Source organism: Poecilia reticulata, chromosome 9 (assembly GCF_904066995.2).
Source record: "Poecilia reticulata chromosome 9, P_reticulata-male-v2, whole genome shotgun sequence".
Lineage (NCBI taxonomy): Eukaryota > Metazoa > Chordata > Actinopteri > Cyprinodontiformes > Poeciliidae > Poecilia > Poecilia reticulata.
The window spans coordinates 12,250,078-12,271,638 of record NC_088838.1 but is presented as its reverse complement, the minus strand read 5'-3'; the positions used below and the strand labels follow the sequence as shown (position 1 = coordinate 12,271,638).

The following is a 21,561-nucleotide window of genomic DNA, read 5'->3' as shown; positions in this document are numbered from 1 at the left end:
ATTAGATTTATATACGCCAACACATATGGAGAGCGAGAGAGAGCAGGGATGGCCCAAGGTTGTACAGAGCCTAAAGCAGAATGGTGGCCCCTCCTCCTGTTGAGAAGATCACCACCACTAACAGCTTTTCAATACACATTTGGTGAAAATCCAGGATGCATTCACAGATAATTGGTTATTTTAATGCGTCAGATGTATTTGTAAATGAATCCAGCTAAAATACTCATAGCAACAGTCAAACAAGATTATTCTCTGCACTTTTACAAAGTAAACTTTCCAATTCCTTTAAATTCAAAATTCCTACCTGGAGAAGTAAACACCTATCTTATGACCACAAGCTAAAAGTGTAGTATAGACCAGCAGCAACAGGTGGGGGAAGGAAACTGCACGACTGCTTCAAAAGATCAAGAAAAGCTCTGACAGCTTCTTCTTTAAAAAGGAATTTAAATCTTAGAAACAAAATGATGAGAAAGTTGATCAGTTTTGAAATCTTTGTATGCCTTGACAACGGTATCCTCACTCTTGAATCGACTCCTGCTGAACAGACACATGTGGTGCTGACCTAAGCCGAAATTCTTCAGTGGATGACTAAGTATCACAGGATAGCTAATGATCTGTGATACAGAACAATATAATTAGAGAGCTGCAACAGAGCTGCAGATGCCCGTGACTCCTTAAATCACGGGTCAGACTCTCTGATGCAGTCCGGCTAATGAAAAGCAGAAACATTCCTGAGAGGACTAACACAACAAACTCACAAGTACCAGAGCAAGACCAGAACCATACAATGAAAATAGCATTACAGCCTCACCGCAAACCTCTGGAATACTGTAAAGAATAGACAGTGGGTGCAGACAGTTGTAAAATGTGCTTATTTTGTCACACCACAACAAGTTACTCCTTAAAATCTCCAAAGTTCTGTTTTTATGCAGCCAATTAAAGTCACATCTGCTTTTTAGCAAACACGCAGTGGGGCCAAAGGCATGTCTGTCCATAAACTACAGCTATTTGCTGAGCAACGACTTAGTGTGGGGCCAGTAAATACAGGACCATGCAACCACCAGTTAAGCGGTGATTGCTCAAGTGTATGCCAAACTGTGAGCCCAGCTTTCACCATGTGGCCTTATTGAACTCATGCAGCCATCATTTTATCAGAGTCTGCTTTCATCCTCTGAGAGAAGTAGATCTGACTGTGGAGCAGAAGGTTGCTCTCCTGCCTTCAGGCTGCTAATGTGAAGGTTTTCTCCCCCTCTGATCAATCCTCTGTCTCTTTGTGGCTCTTCCAACAAGCCAGGCAAGAAGACAGGCTAAGTCAGACATACTGTTCTTGAAGTTTTGTCTCTCTCTCTTGACCAGGAAGAATGCGCTCCAGTTGGACGGGATTTGCCTCCCTCCCTTTTATCTCCCCAGCTGCAGACTTTTAGCTGTTTTGGGTGACATGCCATTGGATTCTCCTTGCCTTGTGGATATGTGAATGGGAGTGTAAACTGGGGAACGTGCCAGCGAGATCAGTGCATTGTAACCTCAAAAGAATGCTTCATGTCTTCCCTTTAGAGTAATTTTCAGAGTCCATGTTTTGATATGAGCCTCTAAGAACAATGCAATCGCTGTGAGCCAGCGTTACGAAGTGGTTTGTGGTGCAACCAGGTGTCTCCGTGGACGATCCCATGGGTCCCATGTCAAGATTGGATTCTGTTGTCCTTCACAGCTCAAGGACGTGGTTGGAGGACGTGACAAACAACTCACCGGAAAATCTGAGAGGCTCCCACAGATTTTGTTCTACAACAGAAGCTGGTTGCAAAGAGTGCAAAGTGAGCAACGTGACAAAAGCTGAAGATCTTGTTGAGTGAGAACATACAACAGCTTGCAAAATCATTATGACACGAAAACCTTCGTAAAGCATTGTATTGGGTGTGTCATACTGAAAATAAAAGCTTACAAAGAAAATCTTGGTTTAATCAGCATACATTAAAATAACTTAAACACATGAAAGATCAGCTTGAGAAAAGAACACATGTATTTTCTGTATTTTTTTTTATTTTTTACAGAAAATACTTTAAAAAGCAAACTGAGTAACAAATAATTTATCTGTAGAGGGATTGGATGTGCTTGATCTTCTAAAGAGCCAAGGAACCATAACTGGGCTTTCAAAGATTTGGCCCTAACTTATTTATATAGTGAGCTCAACATTTACTGCAAGATATTATCACCACATGGGGAAAACTCACTTCAGTTCACTTCAAGAGTGGACATAATGTCAGGTAAACGAATCAGACTTTTTAAAAAGCTCTTTGATTTTACAACATTAATCCAAAAGACCGTCTTTGTACTTCCGCCTTGTAGACTTTTCCAGATGGAAACTGAAATAAACTCTGTCTATTTTCTTTGGAGGACTTTCCGATAGAAACATTTTTTTTGATGCTCATTTTTTAATCCGTTTCATAATTCTTAAATGGGGAATATTTGTGTTTTCCCATTTTGGTAAACGAACATACGCATAGTACACAGATGTCTGCTGAATTCTAAATATGGCATCTAAACTTTATCCTTGTCCTCTCACCCCGGTATTCAAGGAGGACAAAGAAATGTTCTCAATATGAACCGGCACAGAGCTGCACAGAGAACAAATGTGACTCACTATACATGAGGGAGGAGAGAGATAAATATAACCTCCCCTCTCACCTCCAATTCAGCGTTTTGCCACCAGTGTTCCTCGGAGGAGGTCCCGGTCGTTCCACAGTCGTCACCGAATAGACAGCTGGCAGTCAGTTATGTTCCGACACCACATTTGGGGTCCCTTACCACCTACCAATGTGAATACTCTATTCAGACACTTCTAAATATTTAATCAGGACAAGTAGAAGGCAATCTCCTACATCCACAAGCATTAAACATTTAATACCCAGCTGGCATGATAGCTAGTCAGCCGAGACTTAGTGAGGAGACGCGCACAGTAGAAAGCCGAGGACACTTGTTCTTCCCTGGTTAATTTACACAAAGACAAATCCCACTGGAAGAAATACAGGTCACAACACTCTATGCTCAAGTGTAGGTCAAAATCAAGGATCCAACACGCCCACACTCTGACAGACAAAAAAGAAAAAGAAAAACCCTCCCACAAACACACGGCGTAGAAAAGGTAAATCTCTCTACAAACATATATCATCTGTGAGAGGTGATGCAGGCAGGAGGCTGCCGAGTCCCATCAGTCATGGCTTTAGATTGAGGTTAAAAGCAGAACAGGGCAGCCACTGTCAGCACAGCCAAGGACATAGAGAGAGGCTGGAGCCAACATGCTGTACACTGGAAAAATTGAACACAGTCGGCACAACAGCAGATGTGCGATGAAGTAGTTAGGATACAGTTGTTGGTACAAAACGCCACTATGTTGTTTTCCTTGCTAAAGAATACATTTCCTTAAAAAAAATGCTTTTTTTCTTTTCTAAAATTCTTCTACTGGACAACATTTGTGCATTAGCCTCTCTCTCTTGCGCCAGAAAATGCTTTTTTTTTTTATTCTGGTTTTCAGTGGATATCAGATAACCTTTAATGATGTGTGAAAGAAAACGGATTGCTGATATTGAAAGAAGAGCTTCATGGTCAGATACTGAGAAGGCACCAAGTAATAGCACAAGGGATGTTTTGCTCTTGGAGAGGCAGGCTGGGCACAAGCTAAATCTTAGCAGTGACCTGAATTAAACTACAATGTCCCGAATGTCCGTCTCTCGGAGAAGACAATCGGTGGGATGGTTTATTTAAAGCTCAAAGTACATATGAGGGATGTACACCTGGAAATAAGAGACCTCTGTTTTGTTTTTGACCACCTTCAGAGCAACCTCTCCAAATACAGATGGGTGCAAAAGTGGCGGTAGCAGCAAACAATCCATCTCACAAAGCATTTGATCTAATGTGAAACCAATATTTCGATGCTAAGCTGATTTAAAAGTACTAATGGTGCTGGTGGAGATACCACCACCCATTCAACCTGTACGGAAAACAGGTTACCATGACGATGTAGGCTGGTGGAGAGGCGCTGATCAGGAAAATACTTCCCATTTCTTAGTAATTTCATTGCTTTGGTGTGAATAGATTTAACAACTACAGTTGCCCTTCAGAAAATAGCTTCCTCCAGCATCAACTTTGGTTCATCGATATCATCCAGGCAAAAGAAAAGCATATTAGTTATATATACGTGCGCTGGAAACAATCCACTTTATTACTTGCTAGTAACTTTTTGGCTTTAAAAACAGCCAAAACAGCTATGCTATCTTTGTAGCATAGATTCAACAAGATGTCTGAAAAATCTGTGGGAGACGTCTATACTGACTCTTGACATCGTTGTCAACATGGAGCTGGACGTAGACTTTTGTTTCATTGTATTTGTTTCTGTTGGGATGTCAAATAGGAAAACAGACATTCACGGTGATGTCATCAGGAAAAACAAACATGGATTGCAATCAGGGAACAGGAGGCAATAAAAACAAAGTTTGTCACATACAAGAAAAAAACTATTTTCCAATATATGTGTCTTTAGAATATGTTACAATTGCATATGTAGAAAAAAGGTTACTAGCACAAATAATGGGAAAGCTCTCTAATGCATCTGTCTCAGGCCTGTAGTTTTATTTGGCCAAAATGAAGGGATTTATGAATTATTTACATCTCTGTATGTTTTGATGCCGTTTTTTTGTTATTGTGTACCATCAACCTACATCAGCTGAAAACTAAAATGTGCTTTAAATGTGAGCAATGAACCCTAATTTGTTCTGCAATTAATCAACTGTCAGAAACTTGCTGAGACTGAATTATTGGGACACTAACTTTGCGTGCCCTCAACATCAAAATAAAGGTTGCGTGTGTGCGCGCGTGTGTGTATGTGTGGTCCCAGTCAATACTATCCAGTGGTATCATGGGTATGCACAGTATACAGTGTAAGGTATACATGCACAAGTATATACACACATAGATACAGATGTAGATACTGGAGGTGACCCAGCACCGTGACAGGGTTGGACGTGACTTGCTTAAGAATGGCGATGTGAGAGTGATAAAGCAGCATCTAAATCCACCCACATCCTGTGACCCCTGCAATAAGTCAAACACCAACTCCAGACACATACACCATAAATAACCCTGTCTGATTTCAGAGTGGAAGACCCCTCCCTCCACACAGGTTCTGAGTCTCTGTGTGACTAAGTGCGAGACTGAAAAGAAAAGGAGGGGAGGAAAAAAAGTGCGGCTTATGGGAAAACAAACACGAAGCAGACATCCTTCGTTTAGCAACTAATAAGTTGCTAAAGGCAGCTAAATCTAACTTTCTGTTCTCTATTTCCATGCTCTCTTGGGTCACAAATGCAAACACAGAGGAAAGCACAAGTAGCACACACACAGAGAGAGAATGCTCTCAGTCTTGAGATAATTCATGCAATCACACCCAAACACATCATGTGGGGTTAATAGAGCAGGTGTCCACTGCAGAGCTCTCACTACACCCTCTTGGCTCCCAAGCCAATATCCCAGGCTAATTTGAATTAGAAAAAAAAAAAAATCTGAAAACATTTGCTCGACGATTCAGGCTAATGTTCAATCTGCTGCTCTTTGACACAGTGCCACCATGCATCTCATTTCTATTCCTGAGGCCTTACTACAAATCTGCCAGCACTGCAGTGATATGTGGCAGAAAACAGAAGGAAGAGAAATAGGGAGATGAGGTAAAAGAACGAGGGAGCAAGGTGAATGTACTTTTTTTTAAATCTCATGTTTATCTCAGCCTGGAAAATACTGTGCAAGTGTAAATATTTTATGATAACACACTCAAGGTCAATGTGGGAAATAAAAAAGTTTCACTTTTGACAAAGAAATTGTGGCCTATGAGCATGAGGAGTTTGAAAATAAGACGACAGGTTTGTAACAGAGAAACGCTAATTAAAATAAACCTCTGATATTTCAGGAAACCGTGGAAGACTTGTGCATTCACACTCAGGAAATCAATATACACACGTAAAGCACGTTTACATTTGCACAGATAGCTGAAACCTGACATTTACCCCCTCGGTATAAGACATAACCTTTTTCTCTCTCTGTCAATTCAGGAAAGTCTAGTTGACAGTGTTATGGGTTTGAGAGCTTATGGTATTTTAATTCGCATCATTTGAGAAACTGGAAGAACACCTGTGGATGTATTTTAAGATTAGCTACAGCTTGGCATCAAAGGAAAAGCAAAATAAATCAGTGAATATATCAGGAAAAAATAACTTGTGGACCTCAACAAATCTGGTCCAACGTCAAGATCCTTGAAGATACTATATTCATTTGTACATCAGTTAAATTATGCATCACTCCAAAAGCAATTTAGAGAGCAAGACTACAGTTCAAACATAAACATAATGACAAAAACATTTATCGTTGGAGACTTGTCCTGCGGGCTGAAACTAACACTGACCCTCAACTTTGAAGTGTGGTGGAGGCAACTGCCACAGGAGGGAAGGGTGTACTTCACAAAATAGATTGTAGCATGAGGAAAAAACATCATGTAGAAATATTATTGTGACATTTTAATACATCAGTAAGGAAGCCAAAGCTTGGCTGCAGAAAGCTCTTTCAAATAAACAGTGACCCTAGATCTTCCATCAAATTGGTCACAAAGAGGTTAAAGGACATAGGAGTCAATGATTTGGAGTCACCGTAACAATCTTGATCTTAGTCTTTCATAAGATTCGAAGTTAGCGGCTTAGAGGGGAATGTGAACAAGGCAAGCTACAAACCTAACTCAGTTACACCACTTCTGTGAAAAGAAATTGGCCAAAATTACAGCAAACTATTGTGGGAAGATTCTGGAAGGATACCCAAAACATCTAAGCAAGTCGGGCAATACAGTTTTAGAGGCGTATCAAACTCCACAGAAGTCTATGAGAATGTCTGACCTTAAAAAGAGGAAAAAAACAAACTAATAATCTTTTTCTCCTGTCACAATAATTTTGGTAATCCAAACAGAAAGTCATTGCGGTCACATTGAGGTGTCTGTATTTTATGCACATATCATGTATCGTCTATCTACCTCATCCGATGAATGCATCTACATGCACAAGCCCCAGCACTTAAAATGTGAAGCAGAGAGGCAAAGTGACAACAGTGAGAATTGGGGAAAATAATAAACTGTGGAAAGAAGATAGAGCGGGAGAAAACACTTTCCCCTGATGATTTTCATGCATAGCAAAAGTTTCCACTCAATTTCCTCTTCTTATTTTGGCACCATCCTGGAGATACTATCTCTCTGTCTCTCTCATTCTCTGCTCCAAAGTCATGATGAGGGGTGCATAAAATTAGCTGCTTGAAAGGGAGACTGTGACCAGGGGCAACACGGAGGACCTTGTTTCCAAAGAGTCTCGGCACACTCCGCTCAATCCCCCACATCCCCAAGTAGCAGCAAAAGATCAGATAGAAAGGGAGAGGGCTGTTTAAAATAGCACCCCAAAGACACTGCACTGAATTTTTCATCAGCAGCAGCAGAAAAAAAAAGGAAAAATAAAAAATGCAGAGTGTGAAATGATTAACTCAGCGTTGATATTTTCTGCCTACCATCTCTGTTTTACAATCCTCTACCACCAAAATTAAAACAAGATGGACTGTAACAAAGTGCACTATTACTCGAGATATTTTTAATTCACTTCTCTTTTTTAAAGAGATACACAGATAAGAGATTTGTGGCAAATTTCTGATCCCTGGTTTCTGCAAACCTTTCCCCCCCCACTTTAAACCCTACAGTGACAAGAAAAAGAAACAAAACATTGGGTCATCTTCCCACTTCACTTTTGCAAACTCAGTGACATTCTTACTATGTTTAGCGACATTTCAGGAAAACGAAAAATTGTTGGCCAGAGTCGGAAATGCCAAATCACGTTTTATAAAGATCGGTAATCAGTGATCAGCCAAAAAAGTGCAATTGGTGCACCCTTGTAATAAACAACAATAAATATCAGTAATAATACGAACCCAATCAAAAAATATTTGAGCATTTTATGACTTTTCATCTCAATAATTCAATATAAAACACCCAGCCACAAAGATAAACGAATCCACAGTGATTTTACTGCAGATGTACAGCATTGTGTATGTATAAAAACTGTAAGGGTGCATAATGGAAGTAGTTTGGGACAAATTAGCAAAGTGTATGGGAATATAAATTGGTAAAAAGCCAAACTGACACACAGCCAAGACAATCAATCTGTGAACAGCAAGAGATTCACCTAAAATAACAAGAGCTTGTTTTGTTTTCTTCATTTTTTTTACCCTTTAGTCTGACTGATTACTTGCTAGAGCACATGGCTAACATTAAATGGCCCCAGCTTCAGGAAAAAATCTTGGCAGAAGAAGGAATGTATGTAAAAAAATAACAATAATAAAATAAATCCTTCTTGTGGTTTCTGCAAATCTTCATGTCATAAAATAATAATGTGGTGCCACAGTCTTTCTAAAACTCTGTCAAGGACACACAAAGACTCTTTAAAAGAATCTTCAGTTTTGGAAGAGTTTTCAAACATTTCTTTTCTCTTCTCTTTTAACCAAAAGCATCACATGCACATGGATGACAGGTGCAAATGCAGCAGAACAAGTCTGCTTTGTGAAATATGCACGTTAACACGGAGACACTCTCAGACATGCGTGTTCTTTATTGTGGTCAAAAGTAAGCAGTTGTTAGAAACCGCAGAGGTGAACCTGTCATTTCACACACTTCAGGCCCTGCAAATAGACAAGTCAGAGCCTTAAATGCTTCATCTAGCCTCTAGTCTCCCAGTCCAATTACAAGTCATCCCACCAAGCTTTCTCCTTCCATGCTCTCACGGGCTGTCAGGTTCTGATATGGGGGGTGTTGCAGTGTTGAAGGTCAGTCAGTCAGCACACTTAACCTCATTTCCCAAACCTGCGCTCTGCCTATTTCAGAATCCTTTTGATTGGTGTCCATTTGAAAAGCGGGCTTTGGACTTGGCTGCAGGGGCACAGTGAGTTTGATAGATCAGAGCGGCACAATCTGAGAAAGAAAAAAAAAAAAACGCTTTCTGAAGAACGAATCCTGACTGCAGTTAATAATAATGGTTTTCAATTAAGCAGAGGAAAGAGACTAAATTGATGGGAGCTTGTAGATGAAAACCAGTCATGCAATATTCATGTACACAAATTCATGAAAGCTTACATTAGCATGAATATTAACATGGGGTCAGTGCTGCGTCATCTGAAGGAGACGGCTACCCACCCGGTCAGAAATAAAAGACGAGCGTGTAGGAAAGGGATCGAGCCGGAACGAAAACAATGGGAGGTCAGTAGGAAACAGAAGGGACCTTGAAGAAAAGCTAAAGGAGGTACAACTCCTCAGAAAGAGATTAAGGATGATCTGCATTTTGCCTTTTCATCTGCTTTTACCATAATCATCCCTCGGTAAAGGTAGACAGCGGCTCCCACTCAAAACGAAACCAATCTGAATGAGTGATCTTGACAAATTGGGCTGCCAGAAGAAGGGAGGGTGTGTTGTTTTTGGCTGAGGGGAGGGCTGCAGACAGACAGCGGGGAGTCTGCGGCAGGACAGAGATATAACTGCAATTGGCTGATGCACTTTCCTTTTTTTAATCTTTGAGCATGGAAAGAGGTGACTGGAGGGAAACCACGCATACTGCCAAACCGGAATATCAAATCATCATCATAATATTTAAACATATTATCTTGGAAAGCAAAAGAATCCAACGTTGCTCTGGTCAAGGCGCCATAACAACTCAATTGCCAGCAACAGCCTTCAGTCTAGATGCTCTGTCCATGTTAAAAATAATCAAGTTCTCAGTATCAGTGAGGTATTTAAAACAAAGTCAAAGGAAGCACAGAGATGCAAGTCATGACTATATTTGTGGAAGAAAATAAAAAACTACTTTATATACCCTATCAAGACAATTCATTCAGGCTGCCTGAGAGTGACAGAGAGTCATTTTTCAAGCAGATAACAGGAAAGGAAAGAAAACGCAGAGTTGCTCTCTTTTTACCCTTTTGGGTTTTAAAACTCTGTCTTTTTGTGGATCATACTGGATTTGGAAATGATCGAATCCTGGTGAAAATTTCATAGTTAGGGTAATGATCTACTTATTGGTAGTCAAGTTAGCCATACTTATCAGGGATATTCGACTCGTTGGATTGTTTCGGTCCGATAGTGTGGAGTGTGTGGTGTCCCCAAATGAGAACATGTAGCAAATTAGAAAGTGAAGTGACGGAAACATGGAGGGGAATTGTCAGTACAGAACACAACAAATAGCCATGGTGCACCAGAAGTATTTTTCTCTATATTTTTTTTCTATTAAACTCAGAAGCAATGGTGATAGTCCACAAATTATTGCCACTGCTTCGTCCCAGTCGGCCATGTTTGTTTACTACGCGCTTTTGGACTTGAGAGGTTTCATGAGATTTCCACTCTGACATCTGAATGTTAGAGAGTGAAATCAGTTTGTATGTGATGCGATGCTCCAGCCATGTGAATCAACACCACCAATCTTCTTAATTCAACCACCTCAAGAAGATTCAAGGTTGTTCAGCATCACTGAGGTCATTTTACAGGAAACTATTTTCTACATCATGCAAAGAGAGCAAGACTAAAAGCAGCTAACAGGAAGGCTGACAATGTTACCCTGTATTTGTTCTGTTTTATCCTTTTGAGTTTACGCCCTCTGCCATGGCCCATCTCCCATCATGTACTAGATTTGGAAACTGCAGCAGCCTTTTGGAAAACAGAACTAAGGAAAGAATCTAAATTTTTCTTGTTAATACACCGAGACAGTTGTTCAAATAATGCTAGCAGTGCTTACCACGCTATTTGGTAATATCAGACACTGAAGACAATCTAAAGTCGCTGTAAAATCTTGGCTTTACAGTCACTGCTGTCTCGTGCCCAGACAGCAGGAAGGACAAGGACATAACTGTAAATGGCTGATAAGGGCTGAATTTTCTAATCTGTGACATTAGAAAGTGGGAACTGCAGAGAAAACACCCAGACTGCCAAAGTGGCATATCCAGTCATGTTTCAAATGTTACGTGCATGCATCAGAACAATATGGAAAATTCATCAGTAATCCTTAGTAGGTCACAACAGAATTAAAAGACTTCAAAGCTGGATTAGAGTGAGTGGCCATAGCAATTCCACACAGGCTAACTTATTACCGAGTATTAACACTGTATGTCAAACAAGGAGCTAATCATGGCTTTAGTTTGAAAATATCATTTGACCTTTTGAGGAGGTCTCAGAATTAATTTTATGCTCCACAGATATCTAATTTTATGCTTTTACGGCTTACACCAGCGCGGGATAATGGAAATGTTCTGATTTTTTTCTTCACTTGGGAAACTGTTGAGCCTGCTGTGCTGCCGAGTGTTCAGTGTTAAATTCCTGCTTCTGTTTAATTTCATGGCCCTGTATAGGAGATGCTGGTGTACGCGAACCGACGGGTTGACAGTGAAATGCGGTGCAGAATGAGGAACCTCTCTGCTTTGTTTCAGCGAACCAGGAACGTTAATGAATTCACACTTCAACCAGCGTGCTTGGCTAGCACCTTCTCCCCCCCTCCACCATTCACTTTTTACCTGCCGCAACTTTTGCAAATGAAAAGTGAGAAATGGGCCAATTTACAGCTAAGGGCTGTTTCTTCCTAAGAGACAGAGACGTAAAGATGGAGAACAGAGGATGTGGAAAGGCAGATGAGGGTTTGAATTTCAGCAGAGAGAAAAGAAGGGGGGGGAGAAGATGGGGGAAGCATGATGTTGGTGCCAATATGAGTGTCATCTCTGAAGATGGAAAGAAGTGCTTGAATTGCATTTTTGGCCTTTAACTTCTCTTATACAAAGAGAATGCATCGAGGAGCAGCTCTTGATCTTTCCAATCAGCCTGCACGACAAGAGCTGCTCAGATATTCAACAAGCAGAAACAGAAGGGCACGTCAGCAAGAAGAAGTTTGCTTCATTCCGGGAAGTTTGGAACAAAGATATAAGGGATTTGGAAAGAAGCCAGAAGAATAAGGCCAGTGGAAAGCCGGGCGACAGTAAAAAGTAACAGAGGGTTACCATCTGTTCATAATTATGATTCAAGTCCTTTCTCTAACTAAAAAGGTCTGGAGCTTGTGCTTTCTTAGGGTAATAACATGGCTCAGTTACAAGATGTAGCAACAGTGGACGTGTCTGTCCAGGATAATTAAAGCATAGAGGAAGAGTTATTTACACATGAACACTGAGTACGACTGCCGTCTGCTGTCGGATGATTTTTGGCCTGATGTGTGTACAACCAGACACAAATTAAAAATACAATATTTTTCCGAATGGTAAGCGCACCGTACAGAATAATATGCAAGTGGCACTATATTGTACTAGTAACACCACTCTTCAGTGCGAAAGTCGTTACTGACGGAAGCTTTTTCCAGTGTCAGAGAAGTGATTAAAATGACGTCAGAGTAGCACAGAGCTATGGTGAAAGGAAGTGGTTTATTTTGCAACATTGTGACTTTAAGAAGTAGGGTAAGAAACTCGGTCATACAGGAGGGACTCAGAGCAGAGCCACTGCTTCTGCACATTGACCAGAGCCAGTAGAAGTGGCTCTGACCAGGGATACACACGATTTTATTTTTTACGATTTTTTGGCACCAGTGACCTTTAATGAACTGTGGTTTGACAGGAAAGAGAGAAGGGGAAGACATGCAGTGAATGTCCTGAGACCAGGAGTTGAACCCAGGAAAACTGCGTCAACAGCTACAGCCTCTGCAGACGGTGTGCAGTTAACACTGTATGTGTCCCCGGGAATTTTATTTTTATACCTTTGTAAGTGAACTCAAGACAATAAGGTGTATAAAATGTGAACTCTGCGACCGTTTCGTCTTTGTTTATATGCAAAACCTGCTACTCGTCTCTCACACACATGACACTGTCTCTGCTCCTATTGTAAATAATTAATGAACATTCACAGTAAGAAGGCAGGATAAAAAATAAAGGAAGTTGAAATCAGTCAAAATTAGTAAAGACGAAAGCTTTTCTAAATCCGGTTATGGAAACCGGCCATAATCAAACTCTTGATTGTTGCACGCAAGTACCAAAAACACCTACAGAAGGAAATCACATGACACACTATTTTCAGCACATTTACCAAACACTTGAGAAATTTTACGGCACCAGATGAAATAAGCCACAAATCAGAGATAAAACTCCTCGACTGGCCCTAATGGTCCATCTGTTAGCTCTGGCACAGCTTTGTGACGATGATGGGACCAGGATTAGGAGGAAGGTGTGCAACAACGCCTCATGGGAACAGTTACATTTCATTTAATATGAACTGGAAAACCACCATCTGTAATTAGATTACACAAAGATAGATGGAACGGGAAAAAAAAAAATCTTTGGTTAATTATTTCGAGCCATATTCTAATCAGCTTTCAAGACAGCCTGTCATCTCAAGAACCTCCGATTAAAATCCGATGGCAAATCCCCCAGGATTCACAGCCACACAAGCCGAGAAAAGAGACAGACCCTCCAACAGGACCGCTTGACCCTAATTTCCTAAACAGGGAACTCCTTAGAGATGCTGTCTGATTGCAACAACGTGGCATGTGAATGGCGGGAGGAGGTGTGGAAAAATATCCCATGCAAGGTTGTTTTGAGAAAGTCTGGGTGGAACGAGTCCAGCACTGGTGCGACAATTTCCGTCACTACAAGAAACGGGAACAGGGAACCGACTGGAGCTCCTTTTTTTTTGTATGGGAACTGGGACAAGTGGCTGTGATAGCAGTCAAAGAGGTGTCGCAGAAGGAGAATAGTCTGCCACATTCACAGCTCTATTATCTGTCAAGCCGCCAGTCCATCTGTCTGTTTGCCACACATGGCTCAGAAGATTAACAAACTACATTTTCAATGAAAAATTTCTGTTGTGTCTGTTTGCAGCGCACAGCAGCAGCGCCCCTGAAAATAGTGCAGACAATTTCTGCTATTGTTCAACTTTTATTCTTTTTCTTGTGGAATAACAAGAGCGCCATCAAAACACTGTGTAGATTTGACTGCAACTCTGATAACAAAATACATGACAAATGCCAAGTCAGTTTTATTTTCCTCAACAAAACAGTGGGGGGAGAAAAGGGTTGTCATCGATGCATCTGCTATTTGCTATTTTTTGCTTTATAAAGGGATGAATATTGATTGGGTCAGACCACACTGGTAAACGTGTGCAGAGTTATTAATAAGAAACACATTTATCAACAGGATAGATTCAGGACTGTAGCATTTGGGCTGAGGACAAACCTGTGTAGTTGTTTATGTTTTGAGGATTTCAGTGAAGCAATCATTATATTTACTGAAAATTGTTTAATATGTTTAAAATGTTTTGACATTTTCCATGTACAATTTCTGGGAGAGAATGCTAATGTTCACAAAAAATGATTTTTCTGAACTGAGCAGACTTTAAATATAAATTCTCCGAACACCTGTTAGGCTTTTAGGACAAAAATTCCTATAAGATGCCAAAAGGTTTTTTTGTCTTATAAGGTTGTTGTTTTTTGTGAATGCATTTAGAAAAAGAAAGAACAGATGGGAAATAGGTAGGAGACAAGGAAGGAACTGAGGACAGAAACAAGACAGAAAATGGAAAACAAGAATGACAAGACAGAAGAAGAGGCACTTAGGAAAAAAGCCACTAAGACGGAAGAAAGGAAAGAACTTGGGAAACAGAAGAAGGAGGATAAGATATAAGGTTTTAAAGGAAAAGAAAGTAGGAAGAAAGGACATGACGTAAGTAAAGTGGGGAGGCAGTGAGCTCACAAGAAAGAAGTGAAGGAAGAAGAGATGGCAGAGAAGATGGAGGAGATAAGGGAGCAAACGAGGAAAAAGGAAAGTTAGACAGGAACAGAATGATGTAATAAGTTGGAAACAGAAAGGACGGAAAGAAGTACTGGTACAAGTTAGGAAGGAATGACATGAGGGCGCACAGAATGACGACAGAAGAAGAATATGAAGTACGAAAGACGGAGACAAAAGGAAGGATGGTAAAAGGAGAGAAAAGGGTAGGAAGGAATGGACAACAGAAGTAGGCATATGATGAAAGATTTAAGGACACAACATTTAGACAATGGAAGTTTGGATAAAGTCTAAAAATACAAATATTTTTTTTCCATATTCCTTTTTTCAATTTCCTGGAAAGAAATGTCCATATTATCCAAATGAGCTTAAAACATAAAAAGTTATGGATTAAAACATCTTATTGTACTTTATGAGAAACTTTTTTTTTGAGTTGGTGATATTCAGAGTTCTTTAAATATTACATTAATCTCTGGAATCGACTGGTAATCATCAGGCTGGGAGTTATGTCTCCAGTCATACTGCACATCTGACTGTAGGAACATGTTTATATTGCTTTGAAAACCCGGTGTGACTAGAAAACAACTTGATTCAGTTCAGTTCATTTTTTTCAGATATCTGGTAAGATCCCAATCATGGTTTTCATTCCCATATAGAGTTAAATATGGCTATTTTGATAACTTTTGCAATTTTTGTATGGAAGCTAGATTTTTGTTGTCTATTTTTATTTATATATTCTTTTTTCCATTTAAATATGAAACAGAAACAGCAATGGGAATTCAACTCCAGTGCCTAAAGACCCACTTCAAAAGATTAAATGGCAGAAGAAAAAAAAAATCCAGCGTTGTGAAGAGGCTGGGAGTCAACAAGAATTTAACAGCTTTAAATTGTTCCTTCAGGACTGCGAACACACCGACACACAGAGGCATGCTTTAATTTTGAATACCTGCTTGCTCAACCACAGAGTACAACCAGCACAACAGCTTTTCTTTCTCCATCAAACAACACCGGTCTGCCATTTCCCCGAGAGTCGCACGCAGCCAACCCTTCTCCCAAGAGTGTGCCCATGTGCTGTGCGCTGCCATCACGGCAGCCAGCACCTGCTCCGCCTGGGGCCCAAGCTCTGTTAGCTCGGAGCAGCAACACAATCCATAGCGTTGAGTAATGAGGGAACTGGGCGGCAGGAGCCGAGGAAATAGATCTGATGCCGTTAAGTGTCAACAGCTTAGCTCGAACCAGCACCGGTTCTGCTGCAGAGCACTCGAGGAGGTAACGTGAATCTCATGATCACCATTGAAGCTTGTGTGCTCTGTAATGCTATAAATATCACGCCATCCCAGTTGTCTGGGAGAAAATGAAACCCAATACCTTCAAGGTAGGAAGTTGTTGTGGAAGTTCAGCTGCACTGCTTAAAGGATTGGATGAAGGCACGTATGTTTAGGCTGAGGCAGCTGGTCGGAGCCTGATAGACACTCACAGTCATGTTCGTGGAGAGAACCAGGCGTGGAGAATCTCGCATGTCCGCATGCCAGCCAGCGTAGCTGTGCTACAATGATGTCTCCAGGGCACTGCTGGGAAACCTGTGCAACTCAGCAGCTACAAACCAGAAACATTTTGTCTGTGTAAAATACAACATGTCCAAGCTCCAGTTCGCTGGTTCAGTACTCTCGGATCTGAGCTGAACCAGAACTTGATCCCATACTCGATAGGACAACTAAATTCTGTTATTACAGAGGAAACATGTCTGTATTGTGCTTGGCGAACACTGCTATAATAGCTGGAGCCTTTGTCAGCAACTCAATGAGAAAGCATAGTTCAGAAAAGACAAAGAAGATAAAGCTGAAATCTACTGCCCAGTACAAAAAAGGCGAGGATAATTTCGCAACGTTGCTGCAGCACAGCGGCAACGTTCTGCCAAGTTGTTCTAAGGAGTGATTATGTGCCGCCATTTCTTTATACTTGTCTTTGAAGCTGAAACAAAATCATATGTTGATTTTGTTTTTATTCCAGAGGAAAGAATAACATTCAGAGTAGAAACGTGTTCATTTATCTCGTCGATGATCACAATTGATGAACGCAGCTGCTTGAGGGTGTGCAACTGAGTGTGTGCTTTCACACCTGACAGTTCAGTACTTTTCCTTACATTTGTGGACCTAAATATCCGTATTTGGTACATTTTCAGCTGATGTGTTTCACTTTCACACTGCATTGTGTCAAACAAACCAAACTCTTTCATCAGACTGTTCACCTTCACATATTCACGTCAACCGAATCAAGACCTTGGTTTTAAGGCCGATCCGAGTTCACTTCTTTATTCTGCATCAGATTTTGATTGCACATTTTCACTCCCCCAAACAAACCAGACTTCCTGGACAAACTAACGTTCGATTAAAGCGCACTACTCAGGTCTGGTGCGAATGGACCCTCAGAGTCAACACAAGGGCCACTTCTGATTACAAATAACCGTTTAGTTGAACTTTATCAACGATGGGATGTACTTATTTAAATAATCTTATTAAAATATGAATTATTCTTGTATTTAAGATGGAAGAAAATGTAAGTTTTCCACTGTATTTTATGCTGATGTTCCTACATTTTAACGTAAGCATCATCCGTCACTGTGGCAAGTGGAAAACACCAATTAAAGGCTTTGTGTTGTACTTGTCTGGATGGCTCTTGTAACATTCTTCAACCTCAAACTGGAAAGAGAGGGACAGAGCATTAAAATTTCCCAGAGAACTCTCTACATGCTCTAATGTGACCTCTGACCCCACTCACAGGAAGATAAGAGCGGTGGAGGAGGGAAGAGGGCTGGGTGATGGACAGAGAAGGAAGCGTTTCACTATCACTGACTGCTTCCATCAATTATGTTCAGCCTGACACTAGAATAGAGATGACTTCACGGGATAAAACAGTAATTCAAGAAAAAAAAAAAGGACAATTTTAAACGTATTAGAGGATGCGTTTTTAAGCACAATGAGCCAAAACGTGCTCTACAGCAGGGAACATGGTTGGTTTGAACTGAGGGCCCACAGTAATGCTGATCTCTATTATCCTACAGCACAAATATTGGTTAAATATATAAAATCTATGAGGCATGCAATCATTTGTGAATGAGGGATGTGGGGGTGGACCACAGCGGTTTGTTGTTGCAGTTCTCATTATTGAATCCATCTAAGTGTGCCTGTCAGTCACCACTTGTCTGTCTGACTTGTTAAGTATGATGAAATCATGAATCTCCCCCAGGAAACAGGCCCGCTGTGGATAAGAAAACACTCCCGGTGGGCACAGCTCGGCAGCTACGAACATATGAATACCATAAACATCACAAAATAAGCCTGAGAGAAATTCACCCCACCTCACAAGTCTGTAGTTGTGCTCTGGGATGCTTCTCATTCCTTTCTGCTGGATTTTACAGGAAGCAGTTTTCTACCCACATCATGTCCAGTGTGGCAAAAAAATAAAAAATAAAAAAAGGTGAAGCGAAGTAGAGCCAGCTGGGCTGCAGCGATATTGAGAAAGACTAAAATAATCTGTTCCAAGTTCCAGGGACCTCAGCATTTGCTACTGAGCATCTCTGTAGACAGAGTCATGCAAACACTGGATAAATACTACATGGATTTCAATCATATTTTTGAATAATACTTATTGAAGGTCATGTGAAACCAGCAATTGAATAAACAGCAACCATAAGCCCGAATGATACTTTTAGTGCTTGAGATTAATAAATATCACGTGAAGCAGAAGTCCTGAAATCCAAACCTCGACGCCAATGTCCTGCAGATTCGGGTCTGCTTCAAAACACACCCAATTCACATAATGAGGTCATTAGCATGACTCTGGCTAACCTGACTGCATACTGAGGAGCAGCTCGTTTGATTCAGGTGTGCTGGACCAGGGACACATGTAAACGTAGCAGGACACTGGCCCTTGAGGTCTGGATTTGTGGACCTCTGATGTAGACTTATTGTTGTCACACATAAAAAAAAAAATCTTAAAATGATTTAACAAAAATTCACAATGGCAATAAATGTACAACGATTGGCCATCCCTATTAGATGGTCAGGCAATCCTTTTATATGAAAAGTACGGTAACCTCATCCTGTTGCATCAGAAAACTGTGTATTCCAGACTCTTGATCCCAACACACACATCTTATAGAGAAAGGAGTGGAAAGTGACACGTGTCTTTCTAAGACATGATTTTCATTGCTCCATATTTAAACCTTTTCTACCTATTTATCACAAGATAGCAAAGAAGAGCAACATCATCTTAACGCAAGAAGACGCCACACTTAATGTAGCCGTGTGTTAATGTTTGTTCGACAATCATAACCAATTTCCTCCGGGACAAGACGCTGACCACTTGGGTGTCCCATCTGAGCATCAATCCATGGAAAGGAACAGTCAGTCCTGGCAACAGCTATCTATGGACACACTCCTGGAAAATTGATCCTTCAAAGAAGGGCTTGTGAATCCCATCTCTGACAAAAGAATAGACGGCATTAGTGGGATTAGGAAGCATCAGAGTAAGGCGGAGGGCTGTGGGGGTATTAGTGGTGCTCTTCACGACTCCACCCAGGCTGGATCAGAATCCGTCTTCAGAGCACACCAGAGATGAGCGTCTGTCACAAAACGCTCTGGCCTTGGCTAGAGAAACAACTGCCGGGCCAGAGCTGATACAACGTCTGGGCCACTGGAAACAGTCCAGTGTGGAGTTACACAGGAATGTAGGAACTGCGGTTTTGGCAGCTGGGCGCTGATAAATATTGTGAAACAAGGAAAAGTATGCATGTTTTTCAGACCATATGCTGAAGAGATGTGGCTTCATTGCCGCTGGCAATCCTCATTCCATACATGCTATATCCATCTTCAGTCTGACACGCTGCTTCTCCTCGCTGTATGGAAGACTGAGTACATAATACAGAAGCTTAACCAGAAAAAAAGAACAGTGCTTAAATCTTAAAGGCGACTTTTCCACCTCATGGAACAAGGAAATGTGTTCCAATTCATGTGGTCCGTCAAGTCAGGTTTGCTACACTCAATCCAGAAACACCTAAGGGCCGGCACCTCCCAAGCCTCAGGAGAAGCTGACCATACCTCTGGAACAGTGACCTCAATAAACTCCAGCTCGGGTTCATTTGCTGAAAGAAAAGCACTCGGAGGAAAAGGAAATATGTAGCAAATAAAAAAATCTGAGCATATAGGCCTGGTGGAAAACACCACAAAGAAAACGACTATGCGCATAAATCAATTTTTGTATTTATCTTCTTTCCAAAAATCCATTTCAACCTGTACAGTGCCAGCACCAAGAATAAGGATAAATGAGCACAGAATGGCCTAGTCACTACAGTCTGTCCTGCTGTATTTTGACAGCGGGCTCCCAGGAGTGTTTTGGTGGGCATATGACTGAATGTGAACAATACAGCGAGAGAGAGAGAGGGAAGCCTAGCTTTACAGGAAGCTCTTCTTTTTGTCCTACATCCCTGTCCAGCTTTCCCACAGGGAGCCAATGGTGTGGGATTAACAGTACAGCACATAATTTTTTTTTGCTGAATTGCTGAGTTAATGTTCCCCATGCTGCCAACCCCACCCCACCTCACTGCCCTCTTTACCTGACCCAATCCTCCGCCCTCCCACCGCCCTACCGCTTCATGCCCGGAGAGAGTGGCCCAGGGGGCCGGCTCCGCGTCCACAATCCCGTTCCACTTGGCATGCCGGGCCGTAAATACTGTGCAGCATCAGGAACAGCAGGTGCTATCACTCCCCATCATTAATTATCCCGGCTGCATCCCTCTAGGGTCCCTCACTCCTGAAATCCAAATCTCTATCACCTGCACCATCTTACTCCCTGAGCCTCAAACACTTCTCCATTTTCCCTTACTAGAAGTCCAACCATCTCAAATTCTATCAGTCTCTCCAGCTTTACAGCAATCCCATTTCTTCTCTGCAATATCCACCTAACTAACTCCCCATTTCCCGCAGACCTACAATCTAGCACCCCATTAATTTGTTACCCAACACATCTCACTCTTTGGACACAACCCTCTTAGCTTCCCGTTGGTTTTTCCTCCCTCCCTCAGGGGACAGCTTTGCCAGCATTCTCCTTTCCTCAGATGTGTTTCCTCCAGCAACACGCTTCACAGTCAGCTCTCTCTTCCTGTTGTTAATGCATGCCAAAACCTGTTGTGCTGCTGCTTGCAATAAGACGTCACAGGGACTGATGGAGCACCGGAGGTAATGATAACCCTCCCCCCCTCATAATAAAAAAAGAAAAAGAAATCAAAGAGAAGCAGCATTAAAAAAAATCCCTAAGGTAATATGCCAATGAATGCTCTCAGAGATATAAGTATGCAACCACTGATGGTAAAACATTCCCAGAAAGTCTGGCTGGAGAAACCTGAGTTGTCCATCCTGTTTCTCTCAGGTGAGAAGATGCTATGTCAACTGTGTGTACCCCACAAAAACATCTGGCATGACCACAAAAAAAGCAAACTTTCTTTTGAGTGGCTTGCATGGAACCCCAAAGTGAAGACAGAGTCTGAATTTGTAATACGAGATATTGCTCCGTGCATAAATGGCTTTTTAGCAATTTGCCTCATCATAGCATTGAGGTAAGGATTTGAAAACACGGTAAACCTCAATTTTAAGATTTCAAACAGCAGAGAAAAAGCAGCTTGCAATGATTTCCACTGACAAAATGAAAACA

The 21,561-nt window shown here is 41.3% G+C and overlaps 1 protein-coding gene across 4 annotated transcripts in view; it reads right to left on the bottom strand.

Annotated features, from left to right (window-relative positions):
* The window catches only part of LOC103470552 (tetratricopeptide repeat protein 28), a 229,100-nt gene that overhangs the window by 129,929 nt on the left and 77,610 nt on the right, over positions 1-21,561 (bottom strand). The window contains exon 1 of one of the 4 annotated variants that reach the window (XM_081610552.1): positions 15,800-16,573. The exons of the other annotated variants lie outside the window; for them this stretch is intronic. The gene's annotated coding sequence lies outside the window, so the exon portion shown is untranslated. Of the gene's footprint in view, positions 1-15,799; positions 16,574-21,561 lie in introns of those variants that run through there. 4 annotated transcript variants of the gene reach the window in all.